This window comes from Elaeis guineensis, chromosome 6 (assembly GCF_000442705.2).
Source record: "Elaeis guineensis isolate ETL-2024a chromosome 6, EG11, whole genome shotgun sequence".
Lineage (NCBI taxonomy): Eukaryota > Viridiplantae > Streptophyta > Magnoliopsida > Arecales > Arecaceae > Elaeis > Elaeis guineensis.
The window spans coordinates 27,533,578-27,548,322 of record NC_025998.2 but is presented as its reverse complement, the minus strand read 5'-3'; positions in this window follow the sequence as shown (position 1 = coordinate 27,548,322).

Here is a 14,745-nt window from a genome sequence, read left to right as displayed (position 1 = left end):
CAGGGTGGATGGAAAAGCTCGGCACAAAATGGCGTCTGGCATGCCATGGAGCAGCATCATTGTCCGGAAGGCCTCCAGGTGGTCGACCGAGTCTGAGGCCCGTCATAGCTTTCTAATTGGGGGAGCTTGAAGTTTGATGGGATCGGTTCCTGCATGATCATTTGAGAAAAGGGAGGGTCAGTACAGATGTCCTCACCATAAGCAGGGAGAGTGTGGTGGAGTTCTTCAATCCGTCGGTTCATCTCTTGGAGCCTTCGATCCAGGAAGTCCTCTCGACTGTGGGTCTCGAGGGTCTTTGGGCAGAATGGAGGTAGAGATCCTCTGAGAGTAGAATCGTGATCGGATCGAGGGCTCTCCACCCTCAGATTTGTCTTTTCAAGAAAGACAGGGTGACTGGCCCAAGTGGCCCGTCCTACCATCGGATTTTGGAATTCCGGCGATGTTCTCTCCAACCGCACCGACGCATGTGGCTGTTGTTGCTGTTGCATGGCCTGCACCGCTTCAGTGAGGCCTCTGACCTGCTGAACCAGCAGGTCAAATTGCTCTGTGCCGACCATTGTTGTCGGAGGAGGAGGAGGAGCCTGGGAAACTGGAGGTGAGGCCGGAGCCTGAGATCTGGCCGCGAAGGCCGTGGATCGCTTGGTGGATGCTTTGCAGGGAGGCATCGGGTGAAGATCTAGTAGAAGAAGGAGAAGAGGATGTCGGAGAAGATGACCGAAATAAGTTTCGTTGAGCACTCCTTTAAGAACAAGGGTACTGCAAAGACACACCTCCTTCCTCTAGCGCCCATTCTGTTGGTGCAGAATTCCATCGAAGTTGGAAAAGCTGGAGCTGGGATGATTGCGGCTGCCACCGGGACCTGCAAAGAAAGTCTAAACTGGAGTTGGAGGTGCTCCGACAAGACCCTCCGACGCTCAAGTCAGTACTCTGAATTCTGTTGGTGCAGAATTCTATCGAAGTCGGAGAAGCTGGAGCTGGGATGACCGCGGCCGCCGCTGGGACCTGCAAAAAAAGTCTAAACTGGAGTTGGGGGTGCTCCGACAAGATCCTTCGACGCTCAAGTCAGTACTCTGCTTCAACAGAAATGGAGTGCTCGAGTGAAAATTTTGACAGAATTTCGAGATAGAGTTACCAGCTTAGAGAAGAATACATCTGAGGATCCTTATTTATAGATGGAGGGTGTAACTGACCGACAGCGATGTCTGTAACCGTCTGGTCGTGGATCGCTCAGAGCCGCATGGAGTTTGTTATGGAGAGAAGTGGCGTCAGGGGTCGTTCAGGGCTATGTGGAGCTTGTTGTGGGGAGTGGAGTGATGTCCGTTGTCGGGACTTGTCAGAGAGTGGTGGAGCTGCATGGAATCCATTGCAGAGACTAGAGCAGGATGGCGGCTCTTGTCGTGGCTTGTCAGAGAGTGGTGGAACCGTATGGAATCCGTTGCAGTGAGTGGAGTAGGGTAGTGGCCCTTGTGGTGGCTTGTCAGAGAGTTTGGATCCGTCGGTTGAAGCTCGACAGGGATGCCTAATGGAGCAGAATGGCTCTTTACATCATCGTTCTAGGAGAGGCTCGGATGTTCTGAGGTCGCTGATGAATCTACTGTTGTCGGATGCTTCGGGTGCTGACCTTTCAGGCGGGAGTCACTTGTTGTAGGAGCTCGGATGGAGATTTTTTTGTTGATGAAGTTCGGAGAAGTCTGATCGCTAGGGAAGTCCGTTTGAGATTTATCTGATGTGGAAGCTCATCTGAAGATCGTCCGTCGGAGAAATCTGATTTTATGGGGAGCCTGGTAGGAGGTTGGCCGGCGATGGACTTCGGATAGCGCTGGGGAGGCTCGACAGACATCGGAGGCGATCGATTATCGCAGGGACCCAGTTGCTGGAGCTCGTCCGTCATAGAAGCTCGTCTGGAATCCACCCACTGGAGAAGTTCGGACGGGCTTCGGTTCTCATGAGAGGTCGAAAGGGGGCCATTTATTGTAGGAGCTCGAGCGAGGACCAGTTGTCGTGGAAGCTCGGAGTAGTGTCCCACTGTAGAAGTTCGTTTAGAGCCCACTCGCTACGGAGTAGCTCGGCTGGAGTCTACCTGTAACAGAAGTTCGGAAAAAATTTGCTTACAGTAGATATCTGGGGTAGACAGCCCGCTGTAGGAGTTCGGAGTAGACCGTTCGTAGCAGAAGTTTGGCTCTCGCGAGAGCTCGATTAGGATCCGAGAGGCGGTCGACCACCGTAGAAACTTGGGTGGAGTCTGGTTACTGTAAAAATCTCATCGTCGGGGAAGCTCAGATGCTGATGAAGTCCGAAAGAAGTTCGAGGGTAGTCAGTTGCTGTAGAAGGTCGGCTAATAGTGGGCCCTCAGGGCCTTTGGGGTGGCCCGATGGATGAATGCAGAAGTTCATTGTCGAAGAAGTCCAGACGGTTGAGGGGGTTCGGAGAGACACCACACATAAGGTCGGGAGCCGGAAGAGCCCTGGAGGGATCGGTCTTTTACAAACTTTGATCGGGGGGTATTTTATACCCAACAGTATCATATACAGATCTTTAGCAACATTTACTTTCTTGTGCTTCAAACTTGTAAGGTAGTCCTTGCAGTTTCTCTTCCAGTGGTCTTCTTTGCCATACTAATAATAGGTACCCTTGGTGGAGACTTTTTTCACCTTCTTTTTGGAGATGCTGGCCTTAGGGTTCCATTTTTTTTAGAACCCTTCTTACCTTTCTTCTTGGAGATCTTATCCATTAGAAGAACTGGAGCCTTTTTACCCTTGAAATAGCTCTCTGCTGTCTTTAACATATTGAGCAGCTCAGGCAGACTGGTGTTCAATTTATTTATATGATAGTTTATGACAAACTGTGAGAAAAAATCAGAGAGTGATTGCACGATCAGATCCTGACTTAGCTTACCATCCACTGCAAAATCTAACTTCTCCAGATGAGTAATCAGATCAATCATCATCAAGACATGAGTCTGCATGAATATACCTTCACTCATTTTGATATAGAATAACTATTTAGATATCTCATATCTAGCAGTCTGACTTTGTTCTCCACATAACTTCTTTAGATTAAGGAGTATGAAAGGAACATCTATACCTTCATGTTGTCTCTGAAGCTCATTGCTCATAGAGGCAAGCATGATACATCTGACAATCACACTATTATCTCACTACAAGAATTTGAATCTTTCATGATGTTTAAAAATTAAAATGTCGCAGAAACATAAATTATTTGGCGATGTTATGAAACGTCGCTGATGAGATGGATCATATATGATATTTAGGCAAACAACATGGATTGTATCATCTTTGCCTGATGTTTGGGACTAAAACATCACATTTTGGCCTAAAAAGGTTTTCCTCATTTTTTTGCTTCTAGGTATTTTTTCCCCCTGGTTTACCCGTGCCCCAAAATAAACCCACAGTGTTTTCCCTATTCTCCCAACACCACCACCTCTCACTTGTATGACACATGCCGCAGTCGTTCACCTCCTCTCATGGACCGCCGTTCGCCACCACCACCGTTCGTAGCCTTTCACGGACCGCCGTTCGCCTCCTCTCACTGACCTCCATTCGTCTCCTCTCACTCACACCACCGTCGTTCAAAGTCACCAACCTCCATTTATCTGCGTTCATCATCGACCTCCGTGGTCTATGTCGGACTTTCCATCTGCTGGCCATCGTCATCTTCCAATGTAAGGTCTTGTCTTCTCCCATCAACAATTGGCTTCCATCTTCCCTTAGAAAAGATTGAGCCTTCATCATTTTCCTCCATCGCCATCGCTGTCGCCGTCATCTGTCTTCCTATCTTCACTCATTGCCATCGCCATCATCGGTCTTCCTGTCTTTGCTCATCGCCGTCATCGTCGTCGGTTCAGGTATTGCTTGTTCCCTAATTTAATCTTTCTCAGGTTGTTTGTTTGATAATTTCTCTTCTATAATTCTTTCTTTCCTATTCATTTGGCTTTGCTTTGGCATTCTGAACAAACATGTTTGAATGGTCCCCTTCCCTATGGGCTATGCTAATAGCTACCAATCAAATAAAAAAAAAACATATATCTTTCCTCAAGTTAACATTAGATTGTGAATAATTTACATGCTTTGAGGTATTTGTTGGTTGCTAATTAATTAAGAAGGTGAAAGAAAATAAATTTATTAGGCGAGATTATCTTTTGTCTATTGTTTATCACTAAAATATGATTCAGAGAGAGAATCAAAAAGAAAATAATGCAAGAATCTCTTTTTTCTATTGAAGTATGATTCAAGGAGAGAATCAAAAAGAAAACAATAGAGAATGCAAGCAGGCATTGTTAGTTCTAAAAAAAAAATATCATAGCATATAGTAAGGAACACATTGCAGGACTGCCAATATGGGTAGTTTGCCAGAGTCAAAATCACATTTTAAAAAAAAAAGAATATATCAAAGCTTGCTCAACTTTGACAAGGTTAGGAATTGAGTATGAATTCAATGGAATAATTCTTAGTTATAGGATATTACGACAGTATGCAGACTTTTGTTGGCTATTAATTATGGTCCATACCCAATTCAGTGAGGTAGATGGTTTTATATAAAGGGAAAGCTATCCTTTTCTTTTTGATTCATGCTGTTAGAAACATGCAATCCATATCTAACTAGGTCATAATTTGCAAATACTTATCCTTTTGATCATTTTATTTTCATTTTCCTTCTTTTTCGATGGAAAAACTTTGAACATTTGCTTCCACAAACTTCACATGTTGATCCATGCCACTGGTTAGAAGAAATCAAGTGTAGTTGCAAATATTCTAGTAATTCATGTTTCATTATTGGAAGGTGTTAGCAGAAGCCTACTTGATTATATTTACCATCAATCATGCAAGCATACCCATAGCAAAACCAACTAGTGTAAATTTTCTTAATTAAATTAGCAAGAATATAAGTTGACCATTCTCTGGTGCCACATGGGGAGTGTACATACATACATACATACATACATACATACATACATATATATATATATATATATATATATATATATATATATATATATATGTATGTATATATATATATATATATATATATGTATGTATATGTATACATATGTATGTATGCATGTATGTCTATGCGGGCAAGAAAGAGAGAGAGAGAGAGAGGGAGGTATTATTAAAAAGTAGAAAAATATTTAGATGTGAGTTGTAGGAGACTGCATCATGGAGCCGCCCATGAAATTCTCATGCATGGTGACCCATCTATTGTTGACTCTAAACTAGGCACAATTCTGGATACATCATGCTATCTTGTGTTCAAATCTCATAAGATTTGACAGTAGACGGATGACTACATTATTGAAATCTTGTGCACAACTTACAAATATGCTAGCATATGACATGAAGAAATTGACTTACAACAATTTTATTAAAACACACCAAAGAAAAGGGAAATTGACCTACAAGAAGAGAGATCTCATGCAGCATTTCTCGTATATATAGTCTTTTCATATGGTCATGCATCCCAACAAGCTAAAATAAAAGACTTTTCAAGGTTTGCAAATAAGTTAGGTCGGATTAGGACATGCTTGACCTAACTTATTGGTTGATAAGGTGATCCATTAAGCTATTTAGCTCGATTGGGATCAAATTAACCAGAACCAGACCCAAAATATTCAAGTCCATGTTAACATCAGGTTGAATTAGTTCTATAATTCATGTCAAAAGTTTTTTCCCACTTTTCGGCACTATGTTTAGCTAGTATAGCATTTTTTCCTATTTTCCCCGCAAACATTTGAAGGTTTAAATTCGGACCAGCCCAATACTTGATCCGAATAAATAATTCATATTTTTTTGTGTTAATGCCTGCTCTGCTACTCTTCTTTCTTTATCCTTTTTTTCTTACCATTTCTTTTGTCAAGACATGATTTAAATGGCATATTTGCTGAAGTCTGTTTGGGTTTTAATGATAGGTATTTGTATATAATATGGATAAGCATTGGATGAATTGTGTTAAGTTCTCTCGCGAATACATAGAGGGAGTCAAATCATTTATAACTTTTATGGCTCAAAACAAGGATAAAGATTACAAAATTCAGTGTCCTTGTTCACATTGCTTGAACATTTATATGGTGCCTTAAGAGAATGACTTCGATCATCAATTGAGATTTGGCATGGATCAATCATACACCCGATGGATATTTCATGGTGAACGGGTAGAATTTTAATTCTCCAATAATCGAGATAGATTTTCATTTATAGATACAGAAAATGATGAGTTAGGCAATAGCTCAAATGAGGATGATGATGATGACGGGATAAGAGACTTGCTATGTGATGTCGGTAGTTTCTTTAATGATTGTTTTAATGAGAAAAATTTAGGGGCTTCTACAGGTGCTAGCCGTTCTTGTATTGATACTTTTAATGATTTATTGATAGAAGCTATCGAAGAGTTGTATCTGAAATATACAAAATTTTTAAAATTATTATTTATTATAAAATTACTCATTTAAAAGTATACAACAAATAGAGTAATAAGTCTTTTGATATGCTATTGTTATTGCTAAAAGATATCTTGCCTAATGGTCAATCCTTACCAAAGTCTTACTATGCAGCAAACCACTTTCTACGGAACTTGGGCTTAGGTTATGTGTCAATACATGCATGTAAATACGACTGTGCTCTCTTTTGAAAAGAGCACAAAAACTGTGACAGTTGTCCAAAGTGTGGAACATCGAGATGGATGATTAATGATGGTAAGGATAAAAAGATCCCTTATAAAGTGTTACGATATTTTTCATTGAAGTTTAGACTGCAACGATTATTTATGTTGAGAAAAATAGCTAAAAGAATGAGATGGCACAAAGATAGACCTAGAAGTGAGAGTAACACCATGATTCATCCATCTGATGGTGAAGCTTGGAAGAGCTTTGACAAACAGTATCCAGATTTTACTAGAGAACCCCATAATGTGAGGCTTGGCCTAGCAATGGATGGATTCAATTTATTTGGTAACATATCTAATGCCTATAGTATGTGGTCTGTTGTTCTTTTGGCATATAATTTACCTCCTTGGATGTGTATGGATGAGTTATTCTTTATGCTGTCACTGCTTATTTCAGGTCCGAAAGCATCGGGTAGAGACATTGATGTCTACTTAAAGCCATTAATAGATGAGTTGAACGAGTTATAGAATAAGAATATTGATATTTTCGATGCTTCATATAGCCAAAATTTTTGAATGCATACGGTTCTATTGTGGACTATTAATAATTTTCCAGCCTATGGTAATATTTCTGGATGAGTCACTAAAGGGTATATGGCATGTCTTGTTTGTAATAAGCATATCCTTTCTCGTAAATTGAGAAGCAAGATTGGTTACCTGAGCCATCGGTGTTTTCTTTCTCATGACCATGCATGGAGGAAGAGCAAGGAGTTTGATGGCAAGGTGGACTATTAACCCTCACCTATCTTACCAAATGGAGATGATGTGATGCAACAACTATCCCATTTGAAGAATATAGACTATGAGAAGCATTGTAATAATAAAAAGAGATTGAGATCAGCATAAGAGTTGAATTGGACAAAAAAGAGTATTCTTTTTGAGTTGCCATATTGGTGTAAATTGAGATTGAGGCATAATCTTGATGTCATGTACATTGAAAAGAATATTTATGATAATATCCGTGGTATCTTATTAAATCTTGAAGATAAAATGAAAGACACTATCTAGGCTAGACTCTACTTAGAAGATATGAAAAACCGAAAAGAATTGTACTTGGTGAAGAGAAATGATGGATTCTACATAATTCCTCCTGTATGCTACACAATGTCGAACATTGAAAAGAAGAGTTTTTGTGAGTTTCTTAAAGGGATAAAGTTTCTGGATGGGTATGCATCTAATATATCTCGATGTGTCAATGTTAAGAAAAAGAAGATTATGGAACTAAAAATTCATGATTGTCATATTCTCCTACAAAGCATTCTTCCTAAAGGCATGCGTGGAATCTTGAAGAAGGATGTGATAGTAGCATTAATGGAGTTAGGCGACTTCTTCCATCAAATATGTCATCAAACTTTGATTGTAGATGACATCGAGAAGATATGTATAGACATATCCTTGATATTGTGCAAATTTGAAATAATTTTTCTACCAGCTTTTTTTGATGTGGTGGTATATTTGGCTGTTCATTTGCCAAATGAAGCCTTGCTAGGTGGACTAGTGACATATCGATGGATGTATCTAATCGAGAGATATCATAATAACTTCTTTTAGATTTTAAATTCTGAATTTAGATAATTATTTATATTATGTAATTATTTTAAATTTTAAATTTAGATTTTTTGGCTCTCTAAAGAGATTTATTCGAAATAAAGCTCATCCAGAAGGATCTATTGGTGAGGCATATGTAGTCAAGAAATGTTTGATATTTTATTCTATGTACTTTTGAGATATCGAGATCCACTTTAATATGGATGAGTGAAACAATGATAAAGTCAATGATGATGATATAACAGTATTTTTTTAATAAGTTAGAATATTTGAAGCAACTCAGTTTGTTTTCTCACCTAAAGAAGAGCAAGATATGGCTCACTAGTATGTACTTACCAATTGTGAAGAGATTGAGTCTTATTTTGAGTAAGTTCTTACTACCTAAATTTTATTATTAAATGTTCAATATAGAGATATGGTAGTAAATGATACCTCTTTACTAGAGAGCATAAGGTTGAGCTAATGGAGCAAAGTTCGTTAAATATTGAGAACAGACATAGAGAATAATTTTTTTTATAGATAAAGCATCAGATGAGAACACAAACTCTACGAGATTGTTTGTGTGTATACTTATTGTATTTTCATATATTCAACTAATATGATTTATTTTACATAATGGTAGATGGCAACATTGTACAGACTAGACGAGAAAAGTAGAATTGAGTTTTTATATGCATTGGCATGTGGACCTCATGTTTTGGTATAAAAGTACTCAAGATGTATTGCAAACGGCGTACGATTCCACACTGAAGTTCGTGATTCTCATAGAAAGTCGTAAAATAGTGGTATTGCAGTAAAAAAAAACCATGAAGATGATATCATCGATTTCTTTAGGGTATTAATAGACATTATTCAATTGAATTATGTCAAGGGTAAAAGTATTATTTTTTTAAAGTGCAAGTGGTATGATTTTGGGTCTAAGAATGCTAATGTCAGGATCGATGAAAATGTGCAAAGCATAAATGTAACCAGATTATGGTATAAAAATGATCCATTTATTCTTGCAAATCAAGCGAAGTAAGTTTATTATGTACAAAATATGAAACTGGGACAAAATTGACGTGTTGTGCAAGAATGTCAGCATAGATATGTATATGACATCCCTATTGGTGTAACAACAGAAGAAGATTCTGATGATGAAGAGGGTCTTGAAATGACTCCTACAGATATTGAGGAATATCACATAGAGTCATTAGATAGAGATGATGTCGAATCTGCTGTAGTAGATGACACTTTGTTGAATACAATACGAAGTTTATATCATGAAGTAGAAGAGTTAGCAAGGGATAGTGAGGATGAAGATGATACCTTGGCAGTATATTAGATCGAAGAAGATGATCAACAGAATGATGATGACAATGATCATGACAATGATTTATTTTGATTCCCAACTGTCCAATGTCATGCAACAAATTATTGTTTCGTTGGTGTGGCTAATTTAGAGTTCTTAAGTTAAATTTTGATGCAATGCATGTTATTGTATCGTTGGTTATGGCCCTTTGATCCAATGCATGTTGATCAAGATGAAGTTCACAATTGATGGTAACCCCTCTCATTTACTTTTAATGATAGTTGGTAGGTGCATCTTGCTGGCACAATTCTGACAGTAGCACAAAGTTTTTTTTCTTTCTCTAACTAGTATTTTTCTGTGATACTTGCATAGTCTAATCAACTTCTCTTGAATGTTCTCTTATGTCTGTATAGTTGTCAGGTCTATAATTTAACAGCTATATCTCTATTTAGCTCTATTTAGCCATTGTGTTGCATACTTTTGCATATGGTAATTCAGTAACTTTTCAAGTTCTCTTGTTGTTGCATTCACATCATAATAATTAAGTGCCAATCAGGTCTGTAATTATGAGGTTGTGATGATTTTTTTCTGGGGACTCTATAGTGTAAACATGCATAAAAAATTGCATATACACATGTATAATAGTAAATTGCCAACACATATATATAGACTATGCAGTGATAAACTAGCTTTAACTTAATGATAAACTGTCTACATGAATATCTTAAAGATCTTAGTTGATTTAATTTAAAATCTTAACATTGATTTCATTTGACTATATATTGCAGGTTCTCATGGCACTGAAATTGTCTAAGACAAAAAGAAAAGTACCAGTAGCCATCGATCTAGATCCACTGCATTTCACTCAACAGCCATCGATTCAGAGAATGATCTTGCCGTCATAGTTATGGTCAAGATACCAGCAGTTTCTTCAAAATCGTGACACTATGGCTACACCACCTTCTTAATTACCACTAGCTCATATTCCACCAGCTTCTCTGGATCTGACACCATCAGCAGTCATACCTTCAACTCCATCTCTGGTTGATGTTGCACCTCCTCTATCTAGGTACCAGCAGCTTCTTCAGAGTCATGGTATCGTGGCTCCACCATCTTTCTCTCAGTTGCCATCAGCTCACGTTCCATCAGCTTCTTTAGATCTAACATCAGTAAAAGTCACACCTCCTGCTCCACCACCTTCCTCTCAATCGCCATAAGTCCATACACCACCTACTGAGTTAGAGCCTACTGAGTATACACATCCTACCATAGACTTGACTCCTGATGTTACCTCTGTAGGTACGAATTATTATATGCCTATTTATATTCAATATCACCTAAATATTTTTAAATTAGCATTCTTATTGTTGCTTGCTTATCTTGTAGGGTCTACAAGCATGGATGGACGAAAGAAAAGAGGTTGTATTAGAGGGATTGGGTTAAGTAAGATAAACAAGGCACTTGGTAAGAAAATGAAGATCAACATCTCAACGAAAGAAGGGTGACCCACTAATGCTATTCAATCCACCAAGCTATCAAATGAGCTTGGCATGATAGCTCAAAGTATCTTATCTGTCAAGCCTAGATGGACCAAATTAATAGAGGTCAAAATGCAGATTGCATTTGATAAACTAGAGGTAAGTAGAAATCATTATAGTTGTATTTGTATTTTATGCATATTTATTAACTAGTATTTAATACTTGTTTGCTGCAAAAACTAAATATCAAGGGTTTAAGGATGGATGAGGAAGTTTGTGCTAGTATCAAGAAGCTTCTTTCATGGAAGTTAAAGGATTAAAGATATTGACTATATATGCATTACCTTTACTATGGAAAGGACTCAAAGCCAAGTACTGTGACCACGGTAGAGTGGATAGATCTTTGCACTTACTGGAATAAAGAAAAGACATAGGTCAGTATAACTTGTATTATATTTGCATGTAAATATCTCCTTTAATGAATCTACTTTAGGTTGACTGGCATAAAGTTGTCTATCTTTTCAGCTAACATGTGAGTATAACAAAAAGTCTAGAAGTTTTGTCAAGTGCCAAGCAAACATCGGGTTAAAAGCTTTTATACCTATACGGCATGAGATTGTGAGATGTCATACTTTGATTATGACTAATATCATTTGACATTTAAGTTTCTTGCAATAGTAACTCATCTTTTAAACAAAATGAGAATGAATTGAATGGAGAAGAGTATGATCAAATTATATTATGATATCGTACTCATTACACCTAGGTCATGGTGACACTCCAGGTAGATGGACAACTCTCGAGTGTGAGGTAAAATGGGTGAGGACACTACATAAAAATAAAATTATGATTACTATTTTAAGTGAGCTTAGTTTTTATTTTGGAATTAATCCTCTTCAAATTTTATTAAAATAAAATAATGCAGGTGCTAAAGCAGTCCATATCCGATGGCCATCCTATGATAGCAGACCAGATATGCGATAAAATTTTGAAGATCAGATCAGATTATGTCTATGGTTTGGGAGTTGGACCTCATCCAAAAGGAAAGAGTTCCATTTTTATATCTAAGAAGAGACTTTAAAAGGAGTTGGAGCAATCGCATGCAAAAGCATAATCAAGAGATGAAGAATGAGATTGTAGACATTAAGGCGCAGATGGAGCATCACAAACAATTTTTGAAGCTTTATGTGCATCATAGAATATCTCTTTATCAGATTTATGATGTAAGTTACTTAAGTTATTGCTTTAATGTGTCCCTAAATCTTTTTGTAAGCATAATGGAACAATGTATGTATTTTGTTACTGTAATATATAGATAATTAATTGATTATATTTTTCTTTTTAATAGAGATCTGATGACTCAAGAACTTGTGAAGATATGGTTTTAAGGATATGCATGGTAGAGGGGCTTTTTGTGCTTTGGATTATCGATTTATGAACTCATTTGTTTTGTTATAGACAATTGGATAATGAGTTTGTTTGCTTTTGGTCAGAGGTAAATTGGTAGCTTAGATGAAGACTTATTTATTTTTTGGTAGAGATATGGTCTCTTAGTACTTTTAGTTGGAAATACTATCTCTTTGGATGCCTAGATAATTTAATTATTTGGATTATAAACTTTGTGTATAGATTCATCTTGATTATGAATTGCATGTGAGTTCATACTTTAGTTGTTGAATGATTTATTGACTAAAAATAGATGATTTACTTAGTATTTAAATATATACTATGAATGTAATATTTTATACAGATTATAATTGAACTATCAATGAAGCAAAACTCGACCATCACAAAATATCCTTGTCGCAAAACATCCTTGTTTTGCAACGTTAGCAAAATCATTTCGTGATGTTTGAAAAATGTTGCCAAAGATCCTCGTTTATTCTGCGATATTCGTAAAATATCGCATAATCAGTCACGTTTCGCGATGTTTGTCAAACGTCACAAAAGATATTTATTCTATGATGTTAGTGAAACGTCGCTCAATCAATCTACATTTTGCGATGTTTGAGAAATATCGTGAAAGATTTTTGTTCCATGACGTTAGTGAAACGTCGCTTAATCAAACTACGTTTCACAATGTTTGGACATACATCGCACTTTTGATATCCTTTCCATGACGTTTTATAACGAACATCATGATTGGCCATTAGCAACGTAGCTAGCACGACGATCTTGGTGATGTTATGCCAAACATCGTGAAAAGACTTCAGTGATATTTTGGAGGACTTTTGGCGATATTTTTTAACATCACAAAAAATCTTTTTTTCTTGTAGTGTCTTGCCATATCTTGTATGTAGTCCTTTTCTTCTCAGTTGCATCTTCACCGATATATCAGATGCAGAGGTATCCAAAATATAGAAGACTTTCTTCTATGTGAGAATAATTTTTAAGTTTCTCAACCAGTCTACATAATTGAGTTCGGTCAACTTATTGGCATTAAGTATACCACGTAATAAAAGTGACGATACCATTATGTAGATTAATCTACAATAACAAGAAACTAATATAAGCGGATAACTCATGATAACATGCACAATTAGATTAGGTCTTTTATCTAATTGTTACTCCCACTATTTTATCAAATATCATAGCCCTCTCTTATGATAAATGAGAAATTCTATTGATTTTCTTAGTGGAGTTGAGATCCTAATTCCTCACAAAAGATCTTGTGGCTGCACAACAAATCTTCATAAGTTCAAAGGTAGAAAACTTCTTTCCAATTGCATCTCATGCAACTCTCAACATCTTTCTACTTCTAAAACATTCGTAGCCTTATGGTTGCACAACAAACTATAATATTTGAGTTAAGTAAGATCCTTCATTTCCATACAGTCATATCTAAATGATGTTGCCTTTATGCTTGTACAACAAAACAACATATCCAAAATGCTATAAGTATCAAATATGCATTAAGACAACCCCATATCAATCTCCATAATAAATCTTGTGGTTGTACAACAAACTCACTATAGTTCTTGATATGATATTGGCTTAGCATGAAAGCACATATAGTGTCTACATCACTAAGCAATCCAAACTCGAAATTCAATAGACCAGATTGATCAGATAAGTAGGTGGGAGGCTCTCCAATAAACCAAATGCTGTGTTCTCGAAAGCTATTTTTTTTGGATTCCATGTAGGCTGCGGAGGGGTGGCTGACTGGCTAAAAAATATCATTTGGAATGACATTTTTTCAAGCAGAAAATGTCATTCTAAATGACGTTTTTATCTTTTGCATCAGTTTGATAAATAAGTTCAAAGATGCATCATTTAGATTAAAAAATTTTTTGTTTACATTATTTAGATAAAGTATTCTCACATCAAATATCTGATAAGACAGAACAAATTGCTACCCCTACGTCTATTCTCTATCCTTCATAGTATATCGCCGCATCCAAAGCGAATTAATAGTAGGGCTGGCAATTCATGTTTGCGGGTCCTAAATGAGTTGTGTTGACCTGAGGATATAACACAAGTTCGCTCAACCCGATTACGATCCGTTTAATTAAACGAATCAACTTATGGAAAACAAATATGACACGAATATATACGGATTGATACGATATGACTCGTCTAATAATCTATTTAATTATTTAACTTATTTATAAAATTTAATAAAAATAATAAAAATTTAGTTAAAAAATTAAAATAATATAAAAATAATTTAATTATCAGCTATGCTAATTCATAGCTCTGAATTCTATCGTTGTTTGTTTTAGGTTAGGATTATAATTTTTTAATTTTTTT